This window comes from Protopterus annectens, chromosome 6.part0, assembly GCF_019279795.1.
Source record: "Protopterus annectens isolate FY-2018-M chromosome 6.part0, PAN1.0, whole genome shotgun sequence".
Taxonomy (NCBI): Eukaryota; Metazoa; Chordata; order Ceratodontiformes; family Protopteridae; genus Protopterus; species Protopterus annectens.
The window spans coordinates 820,951,023-820,970,210 of NC_056737.1; the positions used below are offsets into that span (position 1 = coordinate 820,951,023).

Genomic DNA, 19,188 nt, shown 5'->3' on the forward strand with positions numbered 1-19,188 from the left:
TATCCTTTGACTTCTCTGTGGGTATATGTTTCATACAATAATTGTCTTTTGTGTGACAGAATCAAACACTGTTCATTTTAAAAGGTGGCAACTGTAGGAATACTGGCTGTTCAATACGCTGTGCACCCTCTACATATGTATCTTCCTAGATATATTTATATGTAGTAATATATGTATATGTGTACGTATGTGTATATACATATATATATCTAGACATATGTGTGTATATATATATATATATATATATATATATATATATATATATATATATATATATATATATATATGTGTGTGCGTGTGTGTGTGTGTGTGTGTGTGTGTGTGTGTGTGTATGTATCATTGGAATGTTTACTGCTTCCACATTGTACATTCCCTATGGTAGACAGACTGTTCTGCATGATATCATATTGATACCATCCTGACATTGTACAGATGAGATGGATTACTGTTAACTTCTTGTGGCTATGTTGTGTAGGGTCCTGGGTATGAGACTTGCAAGTGTTGGTATTGTATTGCAAGGCAGATATGTTTGGCTGTGGAGAAAGGGATAATATCAATAACTACAAGATGTACTTAAATTGGGGCCCCTCACCCCCATTAATGGTGTCTTTGGTCATATATATATATATATATATATATATATATATATATATATATATATATATATATATATATATATATATATATATATATATATATATATATATATATATATATATATATATATATATACATAGAAAGAGAGAGAGGGGGAGAGAGATATGCACATCTACATATATAAATACATTTCCTCTACTGTTGAATGACTGTGCTGGATGATATCTTTGAGAAAACATCAGCTTTATTTACATCTGATGTGGCTTAGTGGTAAATTGCTGTGGTGTGCAGGGTCCTGGGTTTGAGACTTGCAAAAACTGTTTATTTTGTTGCTGGGCAGAAAAAGGGCTGGGTGATACATAGTGATTAAGGCACTTTTAAGCAGTTGTAAGTAGGTTTGTGTGGTTCACGCGATGTTAAGCAATGCTAACTTCCGGTGAAATATTCTTACACTCAGCCTCTAAATTACCTATCCTATGTAGGCATTGCTTACCTCCTCGCAAACAGGATTAAACCTGCTTACTGTTGCTTGAAAGTGCTTACTCCCGCTTACCCCTGTGCTAATTTCTTTAAAAGAAAAGAAAAAGGGGTAATAGGAAAGTAGTGAAAAAGGGGCACAAAGAGGGAAAGACAGTAGGAAAAATAACTAGGGATGTGCAGGACGGATGTAGGGAAGGTCCAAAGTTGTCCATTTCTTCTACAGTAACAGATGTGCATATACACTGACTTGGAGGTAGATTTGGACACTCAAACCCCTGAGAGAGGGGAGAGGACAACAATAATATTTTGTGAAGCCAATTAGACCAGATTACATGTGTCCAGTGGACACTTGTAGGAAATGGACAGCTATGTAGGGGGTGACATTTTTTTGGTACAGATTGCCTTTTTTTCTTTTTTTTGAAGGTGAAAGTGGAATGTTGGGGAAGGATAGTAAGTATATTTGGGGAGGTAGGGTGAGTAGGTTGACATACAAGACAGGGGTACTATATGACACATGTGGGGGGTAAACACCTTGGAGGGAAGGAATATTTGGAAGTCAGAAGTCCAAGACCCCCCAAATGAAAACAGTGGGACTGAGGTCCCACCCATGGGCAGTCACCACTGCCCCTTCATGGCCCCGAAGGTGGCTGTGCTGGGGGCTGGGTAGGAGGGGCAGGCTAACTCTCTAAGTGGACCAAGCGGCCTCAAGTTGGTGTAGCTGATCTCCAAACTCACTGCCGTACTTGCTATGCAGCAGTCCCCGGACTTGACATTGGGTGACATTTTCCTGTCCGCACCCACGCCCGGGGGGGGCGAGCCCCATTCCCTGAGGCAGTTCCACCCAAAGGTGGTGTCAGACCAGCAGACAAGGAGGTCCTGGGGTGGGCCCTAGACGTGCTGGTGCCCAGTGCCACGGCCAGATGATGTGGGAGAGGTGGGTCCGCTGGGACTGGCTTTCCAAAGCGTGCTATGGTGTTGCAATTTTAAAACATATGTGAATTACTAATAGTCAACACATTCCAGGATTAGGTATAACAGCATACATAGATATTCCCATTAACCCAAAACACCAGATATGGAACAGTTGCATAGTAAACAGAGCACATGCATATATGGAACCACAGTGGCCATAGCAACAGCATGCAGGTTACATTGATGGCAGCATGCCACCAATGTGGGAATATTTCAACATGGCACATGCACAGAAATACATTTCAATACTTATCAGACAATAGGACGTATGTCCCAACAGTAGATTTAATTGTACACATACCCATTGAGTTGTGTATTTTTATTATTGTTGCAGACATGGTGAGGAGAGAGAGAGATGTCAATTAACAACTTGTATATCCCTGTAGGTCTCACTACTTTCTTAGTCACTGGTGTAATCTGTACCTTACAGGTATTATTACACTACCCTATGGCCTTAGTTTGGACAGTAATATGTTTTTAGACAACTATATATGTGAACTGTGTTTTACCTAGAGTATACACCTCTTACCTGGTATACCTGGGGAGGTATTGTTTGTTAACACTACCAGACTGTTTCTAGGCATATTCCCAGATTCCAGATTGATGTTATGCACATACCCCATTAGTCTCTTATTGCACACACTCTGGTCAAGGCTTGACAACATGCAGGTGGAACTGGGACATAGTTTGACAATTGCCCTCATAAACCTTTGGTGAGTTGGTACAATGACAGGTTTGTTTTCATATACATTTTCTGAATATTTACAGGTCTGACAATCAGTTACATGTCATTAAAAGCTGCCTACAGTTCAGCAATCATAACAGGTAACAGGTAGTGGATATGGGCCAATCATCTGGACATTCTGAACAAATCTGTACTGTCGAGGGGTATGATTATGCATACAGCTTGCTACCACTTCCAGGACTCGAACCATGGCTGTGTCTGCTAAAAATGAAAGAGTGTACATCACAGTTGAGTGTGGTATTTAGATATTGCTGTGTAGCTTTTCACTGTTTTTTGTCTATAAGTCTCCCATGGTTTTACAATCTGACCTTGTAATTGCAACAGTCTTATACAGGAATTCCTAGACAGTTTTATTATGTAGCACAGTGTGGGTGACAGTGATGAGTAAGACATTATTATTTAGAGAAACTGCAACACTAACAATGCCAGACTAAACAGTACCAGTCCAGGATTTCAATCTTCTATATCCAGGCACAGTTTTCTTATCTGACAGACCTGTGGAGGGAATGTTTGTTAACACTACCTGAATGTTGCCACACATATTACCAGATTCCACGTTATTATTATGCATATACGTCTCACTCACGTCTCACTGCACACACTCTGGTCATAACTTCACAACATGGGAATAGAGATGGGACATAATTTGTATATTACTCTCATAATATTTTGGTGAGTTGCTAGAATGGCAGGTTTGTTCTTATAGAAATATTTCTGATGGATATGATGCCTGTCAATTAGTTGTATGTCATTATTTGTTGCCTAAATATCTGGGATTATCCCACTGATTTGCCAGGGGACAGGGTGACAGGCAGAATAATTAAGCCAATTATCTGAACTTTTTGACAAAATCTGTACAGTTGAGGGGTATGATTATGTATACAGCTTACTACCATTCACAGGATTCAAACCATGGCTGTGTGTGCTAAAAATGCAGCAGTTTATGCCACAGTTGAGTGTGCTATTTGGATTTTGTTGTGCACCTTTTCACTGTTTTCTGTCTACGTCTCCCTCAGTTGTACAATATGACCTTGTGAATACAACAGTCATATACAGACATTCCTACACATTTTATTTATATAGCACAATGTGGGTAACAGTGCTTAATACAACAGTACTATTAAGAGAATGCAACATTACATTACCATGTGATACCAGAGTAAACACAAGCAGTCCAGCAGTAAGACCTTTATTGCCAGGCTGTTACCCTTTTATTTAAATACAACCTATATGAGACTCTTCCTGCCATATTGTCTGGTTTATTCAGTACATCCCATACACAATACAGGTTATACTGGCAACTAACTTTCTACTACTTTTATATTTATTTCTTATGACAGTACATGCAAGATCATTACTAACCTGCTTTGCGACACAGCATTTGCAGCCTACAAGCATGGGCTTCCTGACTCACAACCTGCTCCACTGCCACTGTCAGAGACATAAGAGGAATACTTAGCCATACCTATCCATAATATACATGAGCTAGGCAATTATTAAACAGTTAGTAGAATAAGTACTTACACACTGCTGAGACATCACCCTACCTAGCATCCTGGATCTACTGATCCAAGAGCTCCCTCTTCCTCCGTTTCAGGTCAGCATAGTGATGCCTGACCTGCTCACCAGTTCAAGGGATGCCAGTGGCACTGGTGAGGTCATGGGCGAGATGGTCCCAGGCTTCCACTTTATATTGGGAACCCTGGTACTGGCCCTGCAGCAGTCTCTCTTCATGGTCTTTTACCAGGAGTCCTGCCATGATCTTAGACTCCTGGATGCCCTAGCACTGCCCTCAGAAGCTCAATACTTCCCCCACACCGGCCATTGTGCTGACAGGAGGAAGCTACAACCAGTTATAAGCTGTATTCCCACCTGTGGGGTTAAAATAGGGCCAATTTCCCACACTTTGCTGTGATTGCATAGGTTTGAAAATACTAAGCTATAGGCAAACCTGCTTACCTAAGGTTGGCATGGCTTAAAGGGGCATACCAATAGGCAAATCTATTTAGCTGGGCTACACATTGCTTACACCTATTAAGCAAAGGTGTGTAATGCTTAGCATTGCTTATTTTTAAATTTGCACACTATTTGCTGTTTGGCATTGATCTATCATTCGTTTACATCTTATATATTTGTTTAGTATCCGTGATTCATGTGTACGTACACTGTATGGGGTACTTGTGTTTAGCAGGGGATTTCACCACTTTATTACAATGACACCTCACATCTGGACATAATGCAGTACCCCAGTTCACAAATATATGTTATTTAGTAGGTTATACAAAAACAAACTGTTTATAAATTTCTTTCACATGCAAATATTGAGTTTGCTGTAGTGATGATTTGTTTGGGTATACCCTAACTTTAGGTGCAGCTGTGATGGATTACTGGTTAACTGCTGTGACTATAGTGTACAGGTTCCTGGGTTCAAGACCTGCAAGCTATATTTACTTTACTGCTGGGCAGGGCAAGGGTTATTGGATACAGAGTGATTAAGGCACTTTTAAGCAGCTATAAGAGGGTTTGTGTGATGGTAAGTAATGCTAACTTTCGGTTAAATTTTCTTGCACTCAGTTAGCCTCTAAATTGCTTATCCTGTATAGGTATTGCTTACCCATGCACAAACAGGCTTAAACCCACTTACTACTGCTTAAAAGTGCTTACTCCCATTTACCCCTGTAGTAATTTAGAAATAAAAGAAACATGGGTCTTAGGAAACTGGTAGATTTGGACACTTTATACATTTTTACACTATTTGCTGTATGGCATTGACTTATCATTCATTACACATTATAACTTTGTTTAATATCCCTGATTCATATTTATGTATATTGTATGGGGCACTTGGGTTTATCTGTGGATTTTGCCACATTATTACAATGACACCTCACATCTGCACTTAATGCAGTACTCCAGTTCACAAATATATGTTATTTAGTAGGTTATACAGCAAAAAAATGTTCATAAATTGCTTTCACATGGAAAATGGAATTTATTACAGTGAGGATCAAACCGGGAATGACTGTTCATAATGCAAATGCTCTAAACGCTACACTATTGCAGTAATGTGTCTATTGAATGTATCTTGCTATTAACCTTCTTGTGCCATTTAAGCTAGAGTATATGTAGCTAAACAATGGGCAAACCCACGCAGCTATGGTTAAATTTAATATTTGATAAAAAAACTTTCTAGTGTTATTCTCTCTAAGAAGGGACAGGTTTCACTTATTGTTGTGGATTTCTGCATGCATCTGCACATTTGACAGAAATCCTGGTGTGTTTCTGTTGCTATAAGCATAGCGGTTTCCTGGAAAGTGGGGTTTTGACCTTTGCAATGGCTGCAGGTATGTTTTGTCCTGCAACATGTCATGTTTGTACACTAACAGTCCCATTTTGGCATTTGAAGAGGTGGCAACCCCTATGAGCGTTCTTGCTCATTGTAATTGCTGAAGGCAATTCTTGAGTGCAGGGGTATGTATATTGTAAGACCTCTACTCTCAGACACAATCCTTGCACTTGTCCATGTTCCATGTCCGTTTAGGAGCAGAGGCAGTATGGCTTCATAACTATGCATGGCATGCTGCCATGCTGCTATTAAATGATCGTTTCCATGCAGGAATAACCTATACCTGCACAGACGTTTACTGAATCCCAGGGACAGTTAAATCTATAATTTAACCTGTCAGCTACTGCTGTCAATCTTAGATGGGCAAGTAATCCTGCTGACAGGAACACAGCAGCTGCTATATAGACAGAAAGCTGTGGAACTGTTTTTCATTGTTTTTATTGCAGCTGGAAGGAGAACTTAACACTCTCTTTTCACAGCAAAACTAAGCAACAGATCAGTCAGGGTTTTAAAGGCAATTGTCAACCCTTTTGACAAATTCACATAAGCAGCAACACAGTACTGAAATGCTAAGCTTTAAATGTTACTTAGAATAGTTTATATGTTTAGATAACTTAAATGTAGTATCAAAGATGTCTTTGATATTTTGGGAAAAGTCAGACATTTTTTTTCTTGTAAAGCATCAATGCATTTACCATTTTCAAGACCCCCACACACAAACACACACAAAGGCTAGAACTAAGAAAGAGTCAGGTGGCAACTCTATCAGCTAGGTGTACTTATACTGTTCATAAAAAAGGTCCTTTATATTATTTTGTGACATCCTTCCAGAGGGTAATGCATATCTGGTACATGCATATCCATTGTATGAGATTCCCACTGACTTTGAGCCAGTCCTTACATTGTTAAATTGTGTGAGCGTTTTGTAGTCCACAAAGGAAATGTGACAATTGATGGCAACCATAATATACAACTGAAGTGAATTTAACATACATTTACTATGTGCCCTTGCATTAAAAACACTAAGAAAATGAAATCAGAATTACTTAACTGCGTTTAAATGTATACACACACACACACACACACACACACACACACACACACACACACACACACACACACACACACACACACACACACATGCTTTGTACACATGTACTTTATAGACATACACATATACACAAACAAGCGCACACACTATATATATATATATATATATATATATATATATATATATATATATATATACATATATATACACACACACGCACACATATATATATATACACATATATATATATATATATATATATATATATATATATGTACATATACGTATATACACACACACACATATATATGTGTGTATGTGTGTGTGTGTGTGTGTGTGTGTGTGTGTGTGTGTGTGTGCAATATGTGTGCATGCTATTTATTTATAATAAACAACATAGTATAATTAATGTATATATTTCTAGTAAATGCTGCTCAATAATTTACTTGATCACTGTCACACACTGACTGTGTGTTGCACATGCTGTCTTGGTCAATGTCTTTATGTCAGTATTTTTTTTCTTTGTAATGCTAAGTGCATTTAATACTTATTATTATCTTTGCCACTGTAGCCTAAGTCATGGATGAAAAGGGTCCTGGATTACTTTCCCGGTTACCAAAGTATAAATAAATATGAAATAGAAAAAAAGGAGGGTAAACATGACAGAAATAATTGAGGAAGTAGTAAAGCACATTTTAATTCTGCATCATTCATGAGATTAAAATCATCCAACTGAAGGCATTGGAAAGTAGCAGACAGAGTCCTACTACTTGCCACTTGTAAATGTACAGCAAGGATCATTTGCTGCAGTGAGAGTTTTCACACATCAGCATGAGAGTGTGGGTAGGACTACAAATACCCCTTTTACAAAAAACTCTTATTTATGTAATTTCTTATGTTGCAAGTAGCTAACAGCTACTTATAGCATAGAACAAGCTCTGACAGACACATAAATGAGGCTCAGTCAGGTAAAGATAGAAGCAGCTCTGTTACAAAAGGTGTGTGTGTATATGATACTGTTTCACAATCCAGCCATTCAGTCTTAAAGGCATGAGAAAACAGCACCACTTTCTTATGTCTAGTATGAGTCACATAAAGAGGACTTGAAATGTATTCTGGGAAGAAGCAATGAAAGCAGAAAAACAAGATCATGCTATCAAGGCAGGCCCCATCATCCACCATTTTGAGCTAAACACATTAAAATTGTAAACTAAGTACTTGGAGTGAATTTGAGGCATTAAAATAGCTCAAAAACAAAGATACAATGAAAGAAATATGTTTTTTGAGTTCTAAGGTGGAGTTTTCCTTTAAGAAATTCACAAACAGTCTTAGGTCTTCAAAATACATTTTGTACAAAGCCTCTTACAGGAATCTCAACAACTTTTCCTCCAAAACTGTACCCTGAAGCAAACGACTTCTTTTCAAGGAATTAAGACAGCTGTCTTCAACATTTCACATGCATTTCGGAATAATTATCACTCATTGTCTAATTAACTCCCTTAAGCTAAAAAACAATTTACTTGAAAAAAATTTTCTAGAACCATGGAGCCCTGTTTGCTTCATAGTTATGCATATGTACTTGGGCACATAACTAGGCTGAGGTTTTTGCTCTGTGGTGAAAAATAAATGCACTAATCAGCTCAATTAGCAAACCAAACCTTACTGTAAATAATACAGTACATAAACTGTTAACATTCTACATAAAAATTAATTTTAAAATAATGACATTTTATTTTCTATTTTAATATGTAATAAATATATTTGTCAAAATATATGAGCATATTGTCAAAAAATTTGCACATAAATATGGTCAAGGAGAAAGTTCTTTTTAGAAGTCCAGGCAATATAAAAAAGTTATGGAGTCAATGGAATCCGCACCCCCTCCACTACCATTTCTTAATAGCTTTTTAGAACTACTTTGTCATTTTTGTCTAAGTACAGCATGGAGATAGCACTCAGTTCTGTTGGTACCCAGCACGCTTTTGGAATGTTAGAGTTCACGGAATTAACCAAAGTTTGAACAATTGCATGATTGGCTGAATTCAGATGATCAGCCAAGGGGAACAGGCAGTCCCCATGGCAATAAAATGCCTGATACTCTGGTGGTGCCACAATCCAGTCATTCCAGCCTACGTCGCTGAAATCCACATAAAGATTATGCCGCCTGCAATTTTTATTTTTCTTACTTGGCCTCTGTTGCTTGGTGCTTCTTTTCATTCTTCTGGTCAGTGCATGACCCTTGCCATCATGGCTAAAAGTGGCTAAAAGAGGTCTCAGCTGGGACCAGACTGAATCGCATTGAGGTACTGATCGGCTAATCCTGACAAGTTTGCCCTGATACATTTTTGTTTGGTTGAGCTGGATCACCTCAACAACTATTTCATGGTTTGGCTGTTGCTCTTTAGTCCATCAAAAAACTGCAGGGCTTATATGAAATGTTTCCCACTGAGTAATGTTCTGATGGATCAGCCTGGTGTCTAATAGTCTGGTTATCAGGTGCCCGTTTGGACTGTGTGGCTTCATGACCTCATAAATGTTGATTCTGTGAAACCGCCCCTTCCCAGTTAAAAATATGTTCTGTCTCTTCCCTGTAAAGTCTCAGTTCTGCATAAAGAATCTCCTCATTTGTAGCGATATTGCCGAGGTTGAAAATGAAGTAAAGTTTGGAGTCATCCATCACCCCTGGCACTGTCTCCAAATGTTCTGCAAAAACGAAAGAAAAAAGTGCACATCGTGAGGACTCGTAACTTACTTGTTGATGATCTGACCAATTTGTGTCATCACGATATTATCTTAAAATGTATGCTCAAACCTGGGGTAAACATTGTGGAATAACATCGCTTAGTCACAAAAAATGAATACATAAAATAATAAAAATAAAATGTCTAATTAGGTAAATTCAAACACAATAAAACGTTTGCATTCAATATGCTAACTCGAAAACATAAGCTTAAAGTAAGTAAATTTCAGATACTGTAAAATGACTTTGCAGTGTTACTTAATCCAAAGAACCGTGTGAATGAAATCAGGTTTTGACATTCCCATTTGGTTTGTATTGTAAAACCTTATAATATTAACATACAACACTGACTGCCGAAGAAGCTATGTAATTTGTAAAGCTGTTCCAAGAAATGGCACAATTAATATTTAGAATCTAGGCCAGCACACCAAAACAGTACACCAACAGGGCATGTAAACAAAATGCTCTGTTGCATTTGCCATAGCAAGATAAGGACACTTGTAGGAAGAAACATGATACATTCATATAGTTTTGTGTGTCCACATCTGTTGGATCAAAGAAACCACCAAAGGCTTTTTCTAAAAAAGTCACCCACACCATCTGACGATCCTTCACTCTGCTGACCTTAAATGCTGTGAAGTTGTTTTACCACATTGCAAGTGCAGTGTTGTTTATGGTTGTTGCACCACAATACAAGTGCAGCAGTGCTTATGGACTGTCTAGTGTAATGAAATTTCAAATGCACAGTACTGTACCATAGCTGCACATCCCCACCGTGACTTGCAGCTATAAAAGGGATTCTTACAGACCCAATTGCAACACCTAAGAATAAATTAGGCTCACTTGTAAAAAACTGACAATTTAGTACATACCTCTCAGCCTCTTAGGGCAGGAAATCTGGACAAAGCCATTCATAATGGGGGACAAAGGCCCAAAAATGGGGACAATTTTTAAATATTAAAAAATAAAATGGTCTGTAACTGATTTAACGCTCGGTCTTCACCTCTGAGCCACACAAACTATAATAAAAAATGAACAGACCACAGCTGAGGAGTATAAAGTTGAAACCAACGTTGTTTATTAAACAAAGTAATCGCTTTCACGATCTGTAACTGACCGCTTCTTCAGACTCATACAGTCACACAAAATAGTCATACCATTTAAATAGTATAGCATCAAATCAAAAACTAGAGTAATTAATAAACAGCAGATAAATTACCAGGGATTAATGGTGCAGTGTCACTTAAGCCCTTTCTTAAAGCCAAACCACTCAAACATTAAGTTTTGAAAAGATACATTTTAATATTATGCTTTGTTCCTCATTGTAATTTCTGCTGTGTATTAATTTAGAGTATTTTTAAATATTTAAATGTCTTGACTGAATTAATTTACTGTGCTTTTAAATGTTTAATTGTTTTGATTAACAGATTTGACTAATTTACTCTAGTTTTTGATTTGATGCTATACTATTTAAATGGTATGACTATTTTGTGTGACTGTATGAGTCTGAAGAAACGGCCAGTTGCAGATCGTGAAAGCGCTTATTTTCTTTATTAAACAACGTTGGTTTCAACTTTATACTCCTCAGATGTGGTCTGTTAGTTTTTATCATAATTTATAAATATTGCTCTTAGAAACTTAGAAAGTTGGTAGAATAACAGGTTTTACTTTAGCATAAACTTTCTGAGTGGTATGAAGTCTGAATCTCAAATGCGTGCCATTATTTTCTGACTTCAATCTTAAATGATTTGCTAGAAAATTACAATTTTATTGACAAACAGACCAAAAACGTGAGGTAAAAATTTGGACATTCGACGAAAAACTGTACAGTTGAGTGGTATGAATGACATCGAAATCAAAATAAAGACATTTTAATAAATTATAACCTTCATTTTAGTAGCTCTTACTCTATACAAATGAAGGCTACATCAAAGAAAAAGTTGCTGAAAGACAAGGAATTTACTTGTAACTGTTTTGGGTGTCAAATGTAAGTCCCCAACCAATTCACGAGTGACTAGGGACCTACAGTGCTTTGAACCCTGCTTGACTGTTTAATCCTAAGAATTTATGACCACACAAGTGATATTATAAACTGGCATTATGTACCCTACAGCCCACTGAAAACACACACTGTGACAAGCACTGAGACATCTCTCACAGCACTGGAGGTTATGGCATACCTTCATGGTGGAAATTCCTCACTCTGTTGGTGCGGCTGGCAATCTTCTCGGGGTACTCAAGGCTGATTTCATTGAGGTTCTCTTCCCTGGACTGCAGTCTGTAGAGATCCAACATTGGCTATGATGGCTGATTTACTGGGCCTGGGTCACCTCTGTATTCCGAACATTTGCAGCAAAGTAGCTTCAAAATCACATAACAGTTCATGGTTTTGCCCTGTGTAATGTCCTCCTCCTCCTGGTGCAGACTGGCCCCCAGTTTCAGAAACTTTTCTTTTTCCTTTTTCAGGTATTAAACTAGCATGATTAGCACATCCAAGTAGAATTTGGCATAATAAAATGACCATCAGCATTCTATTACCAGGAATCATGGTATCTCTGGGGTTAAAAACAACAAGGTCAAGATTAAACGGTGTAATCTCTAACTGCTGGGGGATGAAAGGGGAAAGAACAAACAATACAACACTAGCAGATTTTAGGCATGGACTCTCAGTAATTACTTAGTTTAATTATGTAGTTTTAACCAGTTTACATTTAAGTAGCCATAATCAGATGACATCTACCCTGCCTGTCTTCCTTACTGTTTTACTAGTACTAACTAACATTACATTATTAGTGGATACAGTTCCGATGGTGAAAATCTCCTCCCTTTCATTCTCACAGCCATTCCCTCACACTCATTAACACTTTGGTACAACAGTAATGGAAATGCACATTTCAAAAAATATATCAATGTTCTGCCGCTTTTAATTATCTTGAATTAAGTTTTGCAGTATTGCAATCAACATGGTTCAAACTCAGTGTTTTTCTCTATAGTTAAGTTATAAAGGGCCACTGCCCAGTGTACCATAGGACAGGAATGCAAGTAAGCATCTAATGACTTTTTATTATTATTACTTTAAGGAATAAAGTTTATATTTTGTTTACTCACTAAAAGAAAACAGCACATATATAAACAATCCATGATTCTTAACAGCCAACTTTGGACGGAGTTCTTGAAAAGCTCAGGGCTGCTCCAAAGTTTGCAGTGCCTTGGTCTCCATAGGATCCTAGACTGAGTCCTTAAGTGGATATTTGAATATAATGAGAAGACTCAAGGAGCTTTCTTCGCTGGCCCTTTAACGTCATTTTAAGCAGGACCCTCTCGGCACCAGTCACTCATTCATTTCTCCTCCCATCTGTAACATTCCTATATACTCCTCCCCAGTTTACCAGTGTTCTGGTCCCAGTCTTCCAATCAAAAGAATGGAAAACATGAGTTTACATATTGTTTTTAGCCACATTCATGCTTTCACTTCAAACGCTGAACTGCTGACTTGGTTCTTGAAGCTGCTGTCATGCACAAAGATCCCGGAATAAGTGTTTGGATGCAGACAGTAAAGTTATATTTACAGACAAACTTCTATGTTACTGAAACAGGGAACAGCAAGGCATATTAAATAAGCACCTATGGCTATAGCAGTCAGTTCTCTCATTTTTTCCAGATACAGCTCTTCCCAGAGGAATGACATGCCACTTCCCGTTCTCTAGCTAGGAATGTTGAAACCCTCAGACTGTGTCCATTCCCATTCCTGAGATGATCTGTGCAGGACCCCTGGATGAGGGAGCACCTTCTTCCAAACTGCACTGCATAAATTGTAATCCAGTCCTCTTCATGCAGAAGGGCATGATCTGGGAAGCCTTTTAAGTTAATGGTAAAGCCCCTTTTATATGTTTATCTGAAACTTTAGTGATATCTACTTGAGAATCTTTCAGGTGGGGGGAGAAAGCAGACATTCCCACTGGCAGGAGTATAAAATGATCCCTCATCGAATTGCTCACATCCCTTTACAGCAGCCAGCAATCATGCAAGAGGTGCCTTTGCTTGTGAGGCACACGACATATATGGAAATCTTTTTATCCACAACTAAATATTCAGAATGTTAGAAGTGTTTTATGTTCGTACACTTTTCCAGTAGCACATTAAATCTTAACAACTTCCAAAAGGGTATCTCGGACTTATATCTCCTAACTGTCCAGAAAAGACTGTCCAGATTTTTGCCTCAGATTTTTGGTCTGTGCCTCATAAAATTTGTGGTTTTCTGGATGTTTCAGGCAAATCAATAAGGGCTGAGTTCACTAAATAATGAAAGGTACTTGAGTTTTAGACTTCATATGCTCATAAAATTAATGGCAACACACAACCTTTGATTTTTGAAACTTTGCAAGTTTATAACAGCAACATTTAAAATTTGTCCCAATTTTTTAGCTTTTGCTCCCTATTACTTTTGGTCTTGTCCAGATTTTTTTGTGATCAGAAGTTGAGAGTTATGCTTGTATTAAATAGCTTATTATTTCTGTGAACAAACAGTGTTCCAGTTATAAAATTCATGGACTTCCAGCTTTCCTACTATTTTTTGGATGACCAACAGGTTAGAACTCATATACGGCAAATTCTTACTGATAATGATATCTGCCGTTTCTATGTCATTTAATCATATTAATATTTGTATGTCAGTATTTCTTCATACTCTGAGTTGAACCCATTGTCTATCAATTTATCTGTCTGTCTATCTCTGTCTGTTTGTCTATTTATAAATGTGAAATAAATAAATACATACATGCATATATACATACATAAATATGATTTGGGAAAAAAGGCTTCACTCCCCGTAATTTAACCACTCTAAATAGCATACCATTTATTTCATGTCATTATGCATGAGTGTTTGATCTAGTTGCATGCATCATGCAAACTTGTCTGGTTTCATTTCCATGTAAGGTAAATCCATTCATCCATCCATCCATCGATCCATCCGTCCGTCTGTCCATCAATCCATCCATCCATCCATCCATCCATCCATCCATCCATCCATCCATCCATCATGTAAGGTAAATAGTATAAGGAATTTGTATTACCATAGGGTCTAAGAAGTGCAATGAGAAAATATTTAAAATAATACTACTCTCATCAAGATAAAATTAATAAAATCATTCACTGTAGCACAACAAATCAATGTCATTTAGGTGGCTCAGATGAATTTTCAAAACATCTTCATATTTCTGTTAAACATTATGGAGAGTTCCCAGTGCTCTGGCCCAGTCTTCCTTATCCAGTAGTTACTATGCTATCAGTATGTCTACCATCACATAATCTAAAATAATCATTGGAATGTGTAGCTCTCAACTTCTTTGCTTGGTAAACCAAATAATGCTGGGGGGGGGGACAGATTTTTTTTTGAGACTACGCTTTTCTGGAGCACCCCCCCCCCCCCGATAAGCAATGTGATATACTACCTTCTTGTAAGAAAAAATTAGACAACTGGATGAGTATTCATAAAATCACCCCCATTATAGAGTAGGACTGGTCTGTTGTTCTTTGAAAAAGGAGGTAAGGTCTAAGAGGGGGTAATGGGAGGGCATAAATGGCCACATTGCCCACGTCCCTCATACATTCTATGATTCTGAAATTCTGTGATTATATGTTCCAAGAATCAGGGACACATCAAAATAATGAGGGTCAAAGGTCCAAAATCACTTTTAAATATTATCCTAATTCACTTACTAAGTTAATAGAAGCAACACACATTTTCTGAAAAGTAAAATTATGAAACCAATGGCTGATATTATAGACTGACTTTCATCTTCAGTGATTTTGTCAGAAAATCAAAACTATTAGGAGAGATAGGCAAAATCTATGAAGGAAAACTGGTGAAGTTCTGCAATTAACCATTAACTTAATAAGGGTGGGTAAGCATTTTATTATAGTGTCTGCCATTGTTAATGTTGTAGTCTATTTATTTTTGGCACAACACTTCTATTCTTTATATGTTATTATAATTGTCACTGTATCTATTATCTCATATATTTTTGCGTATTCTAGTTAATTTGTTTTTTTTTTCTTTTATTATAAATGCAGTTTATTTGGGCTTTTCCCAGGGATTCTGCTGAAAAGGGGCAACTACCCAGCCAGGCTATCCTGGTTAATAAGAACAAACAAGCAAACAGGGACAGCGGAGAGCAAAGCTAAAAGGCTAAAGTGTTTAATGAAATATCCCTTACCACCAGGAATGTTTTACCTCAAAAAGTCTCCTCATTTACAAAATAATTGAAGCCACACCAGTTTGCTAAATATACATGCAACAGTTCCAAAAATACCGGCTACTTAGACTGTATGTCAGATTAAAGGAAAACTCCACCCAAAATATGCTTTTTTAGTCTGTCTTTGTTTCCAGACTCATTTTAACACCTCAAAGTCACTCTTAAGTGCTTTATTTGTAATTTTTAGCCTGTTTACCACAAATATATCAACTTGATTTTCTTCTGCTTCAACCCTTTCTCTTTCCCATAAAGCATTTCAAGTTTTCTTTCTATGACTCATGCCAGACACAAGGAAGTAACTGTTAATTCTCATGCCATTGACATATAATGGGAAATGTATGACTCATTGTCATATTGTATTCCTTCTGTAAGATGGCGGCTTCTTTTCTGTTGCTAATCACCCTCATGTATGTTTTGCTCAGAGCTTCTTTTACACTATACTTTGAAGTTATCTAGCTGCAGCCAGAGAAGTAGCTAAACTGGAGGCCTTTGAGCTATGTGTTTTTTTGTAGTCCAACATGAACTGACAGTCCACTCTCCCCACACTACTGCAGAGGTGTTATCTGTCACTGCAATGGACAGCTCAGAATTGAAAGGAAGGTACTTCCAATCTAAATTTCTTCCCCTATGCCTGCAGTAAAGATTTATTTATTTATTTAAAGGAAAACTCCACCCTCTCATACACTTTAACTCAATATTTAGGTTTCTTTTCTCCCTACAATGTGGGTCCAGCATTGTGTAGGCACCAAATGCCTACTTGTACTTTTTAAAACTTTTATTTCCTTGGACTGGAGTCAAAGGAAGGGAAAGCCCACCTACTTTTTTTTCTAAACTAAACTTTTCACATACTTTGCAGAGAAATTTGTCTCCACCTGCATGACAAACCATAGACACATTTAAATCTGTAGTTTAACCTGTCGGGTACTGCTGTCATTCTTACATGGGCAATTAATCCTGCTAATGACAGGAACACAGCAGCTAATAAACAGAAAGCTGTGTAACTGTTTTCCATTGTTTTTATTGTGGAGTGGAGGAGAACTTAACACTCCCCTTTCACACCAAAATGAAGCACTTAGATCAGATAGGGTTTTAAAGGCAATTCTCAACTCTTCTGACAAATTTACATAAGCAGCAACACAGTCTTGAAATGCTAAGCTTTAAATGTTATTTAGAATAGTTTATATGTTGAGATAACTTCAATGTAGTATCAAAGATGTCTGTGACATTTAGAGAAAAATCAGAAAATATTTTTTTCTTTTTAAGTATCAATGCATTTACTATTTTCAAGCCCCCCCCCCCACACACACACACACACACACACACACAGGCCAGAACTGCAGAAAGAGTCAGGTGGCAACCCTATCAACTAGGTGCACTGATACTGTTCATAAAAAGGTCTTTCATGTTTTATTTGTGACATCCTTCAGGAGGGGGATACATATCTGGTACATGCATATCCATTGTAAGAAATTCCCACTGACTTTGAGCCAGCCCTTACATTGTTAAAGTGCATGACCATTTTGTAGTCCACAAAGGAAATGTGACTATTGATGACAACCATAATATACAGCTGAATTGACTTTAAGATACATTTACTATATGCCCTTGTATTAAAAACATTAAGAAAAGGAAATCAGAAGTACTTAACCGTGTTTGAACACACACACACACACACACACACACACACACACACACACACACACACACATGGTTTACTATCGTTATTTTGAATGGCAAAACATTTGCCGTTCAAAATAATGAAAAGTTAAACCAAAACAAAACATTTGAGTGTACACAATGTCATCCCAAGTGATCAACACATTTGAGTCGACATTGTCGCCGAAAAATGTGACGTGATAGCCGTATAGAAGCTGATGTAAATCAAACTCCTTTACAATATATAACTTTTTTGCTGCACCCCCCCCCCCACACCGCCTGCTACTAATTTATTCCAACTCTGAGATCGCACTACAGTGGGGATATGGATGAATTTCCTGTCCCCACTGAACTGTGATCTCATACATATAGTCAAACACACTTATGCGAATGCACTACTGCATTTGCATAAGTGTATTCGACTATCCAACTCACTTTGCATTTTGTGGATGACATTCTGATTTTCGGTAGCATAACTGCCGACAGCATGTCGTTCACAAAATAAACTTATACTGGTTAATAAGAACAAACAAGCAAACAGGATGCGGTGCTGTTTTCTCATGCCGTATATACATATATTTATATATATATACATACATATATATATATATATATATATATATATATATATATATATATATATATATATATATATATAATATGGATTCACTTCAGAAGCTCAAAATACTTAAATCTCGAATTTAAGTATTTAGAGCCCAAGAAGCCGAATTCACATAATACGAAAGTTTAGAAGTGCAAAATTCAAAACCTTGAATACCGGAGGTTTTGAATTTCATGCTTCTAAAATTCCGCTATGGTCATGTATTTAGGTAAGTATGTGTGTGTGTTAAGGGGTTTGGGTAGGGGCTCTAGTGTTTGTCGGTGTGTTTTGTTGCTGTGATGTGTGTGTGCAAAGAGAAAGTAGCTTTTGTGGTGGTGTTTTGTGTGTGTTTGTATGTAGTGCGACCTCGGAGTGAGAATATTTAAGTAGTGGGGGTGTGGGAGGCACAGCCCCCAACATGTGGGGTTCAGGGTGGCTTGCCCCCCTGCTTTCATGTAGTAGAGTGATTGTGTGTGTAGTGGATGGTGTGTATGTGTGTGTGTATGTAGTAAAACTGCGAAATTCAAAGTCTCCGGTATTTGAGGTTTTGAATTTCGCAGTTTTTAGTTTTCGTTGTTTTGTGGATTTAACTTCTTGGGCTTGAGATACTGAAATTCGAGATTTCAGTATTTCGAGCTTCTGAAGTGAAAATATATATATATATATATATATATATATATATATATATATATATATATATATGTGTGTGTGTGTGTGTGTGTGTGTGTGTGTGTGTGTGTGTG

The 19,188-nt window shown here is 37.4% G+C and overlaps 1 pseudogene; it reads right to left on the reverse strand.

The window, feature by feature from the left end:
- Window positions 1–8,432: 8,432 nt before the first annotated feature.
- Window positions 8,433–17,406, reverse strand: LOC122804555 (annotated as a pseudogene).
- Between the last annotated feature and the right edge of the window lie 1,782 nt (window positions 17,407–19,188).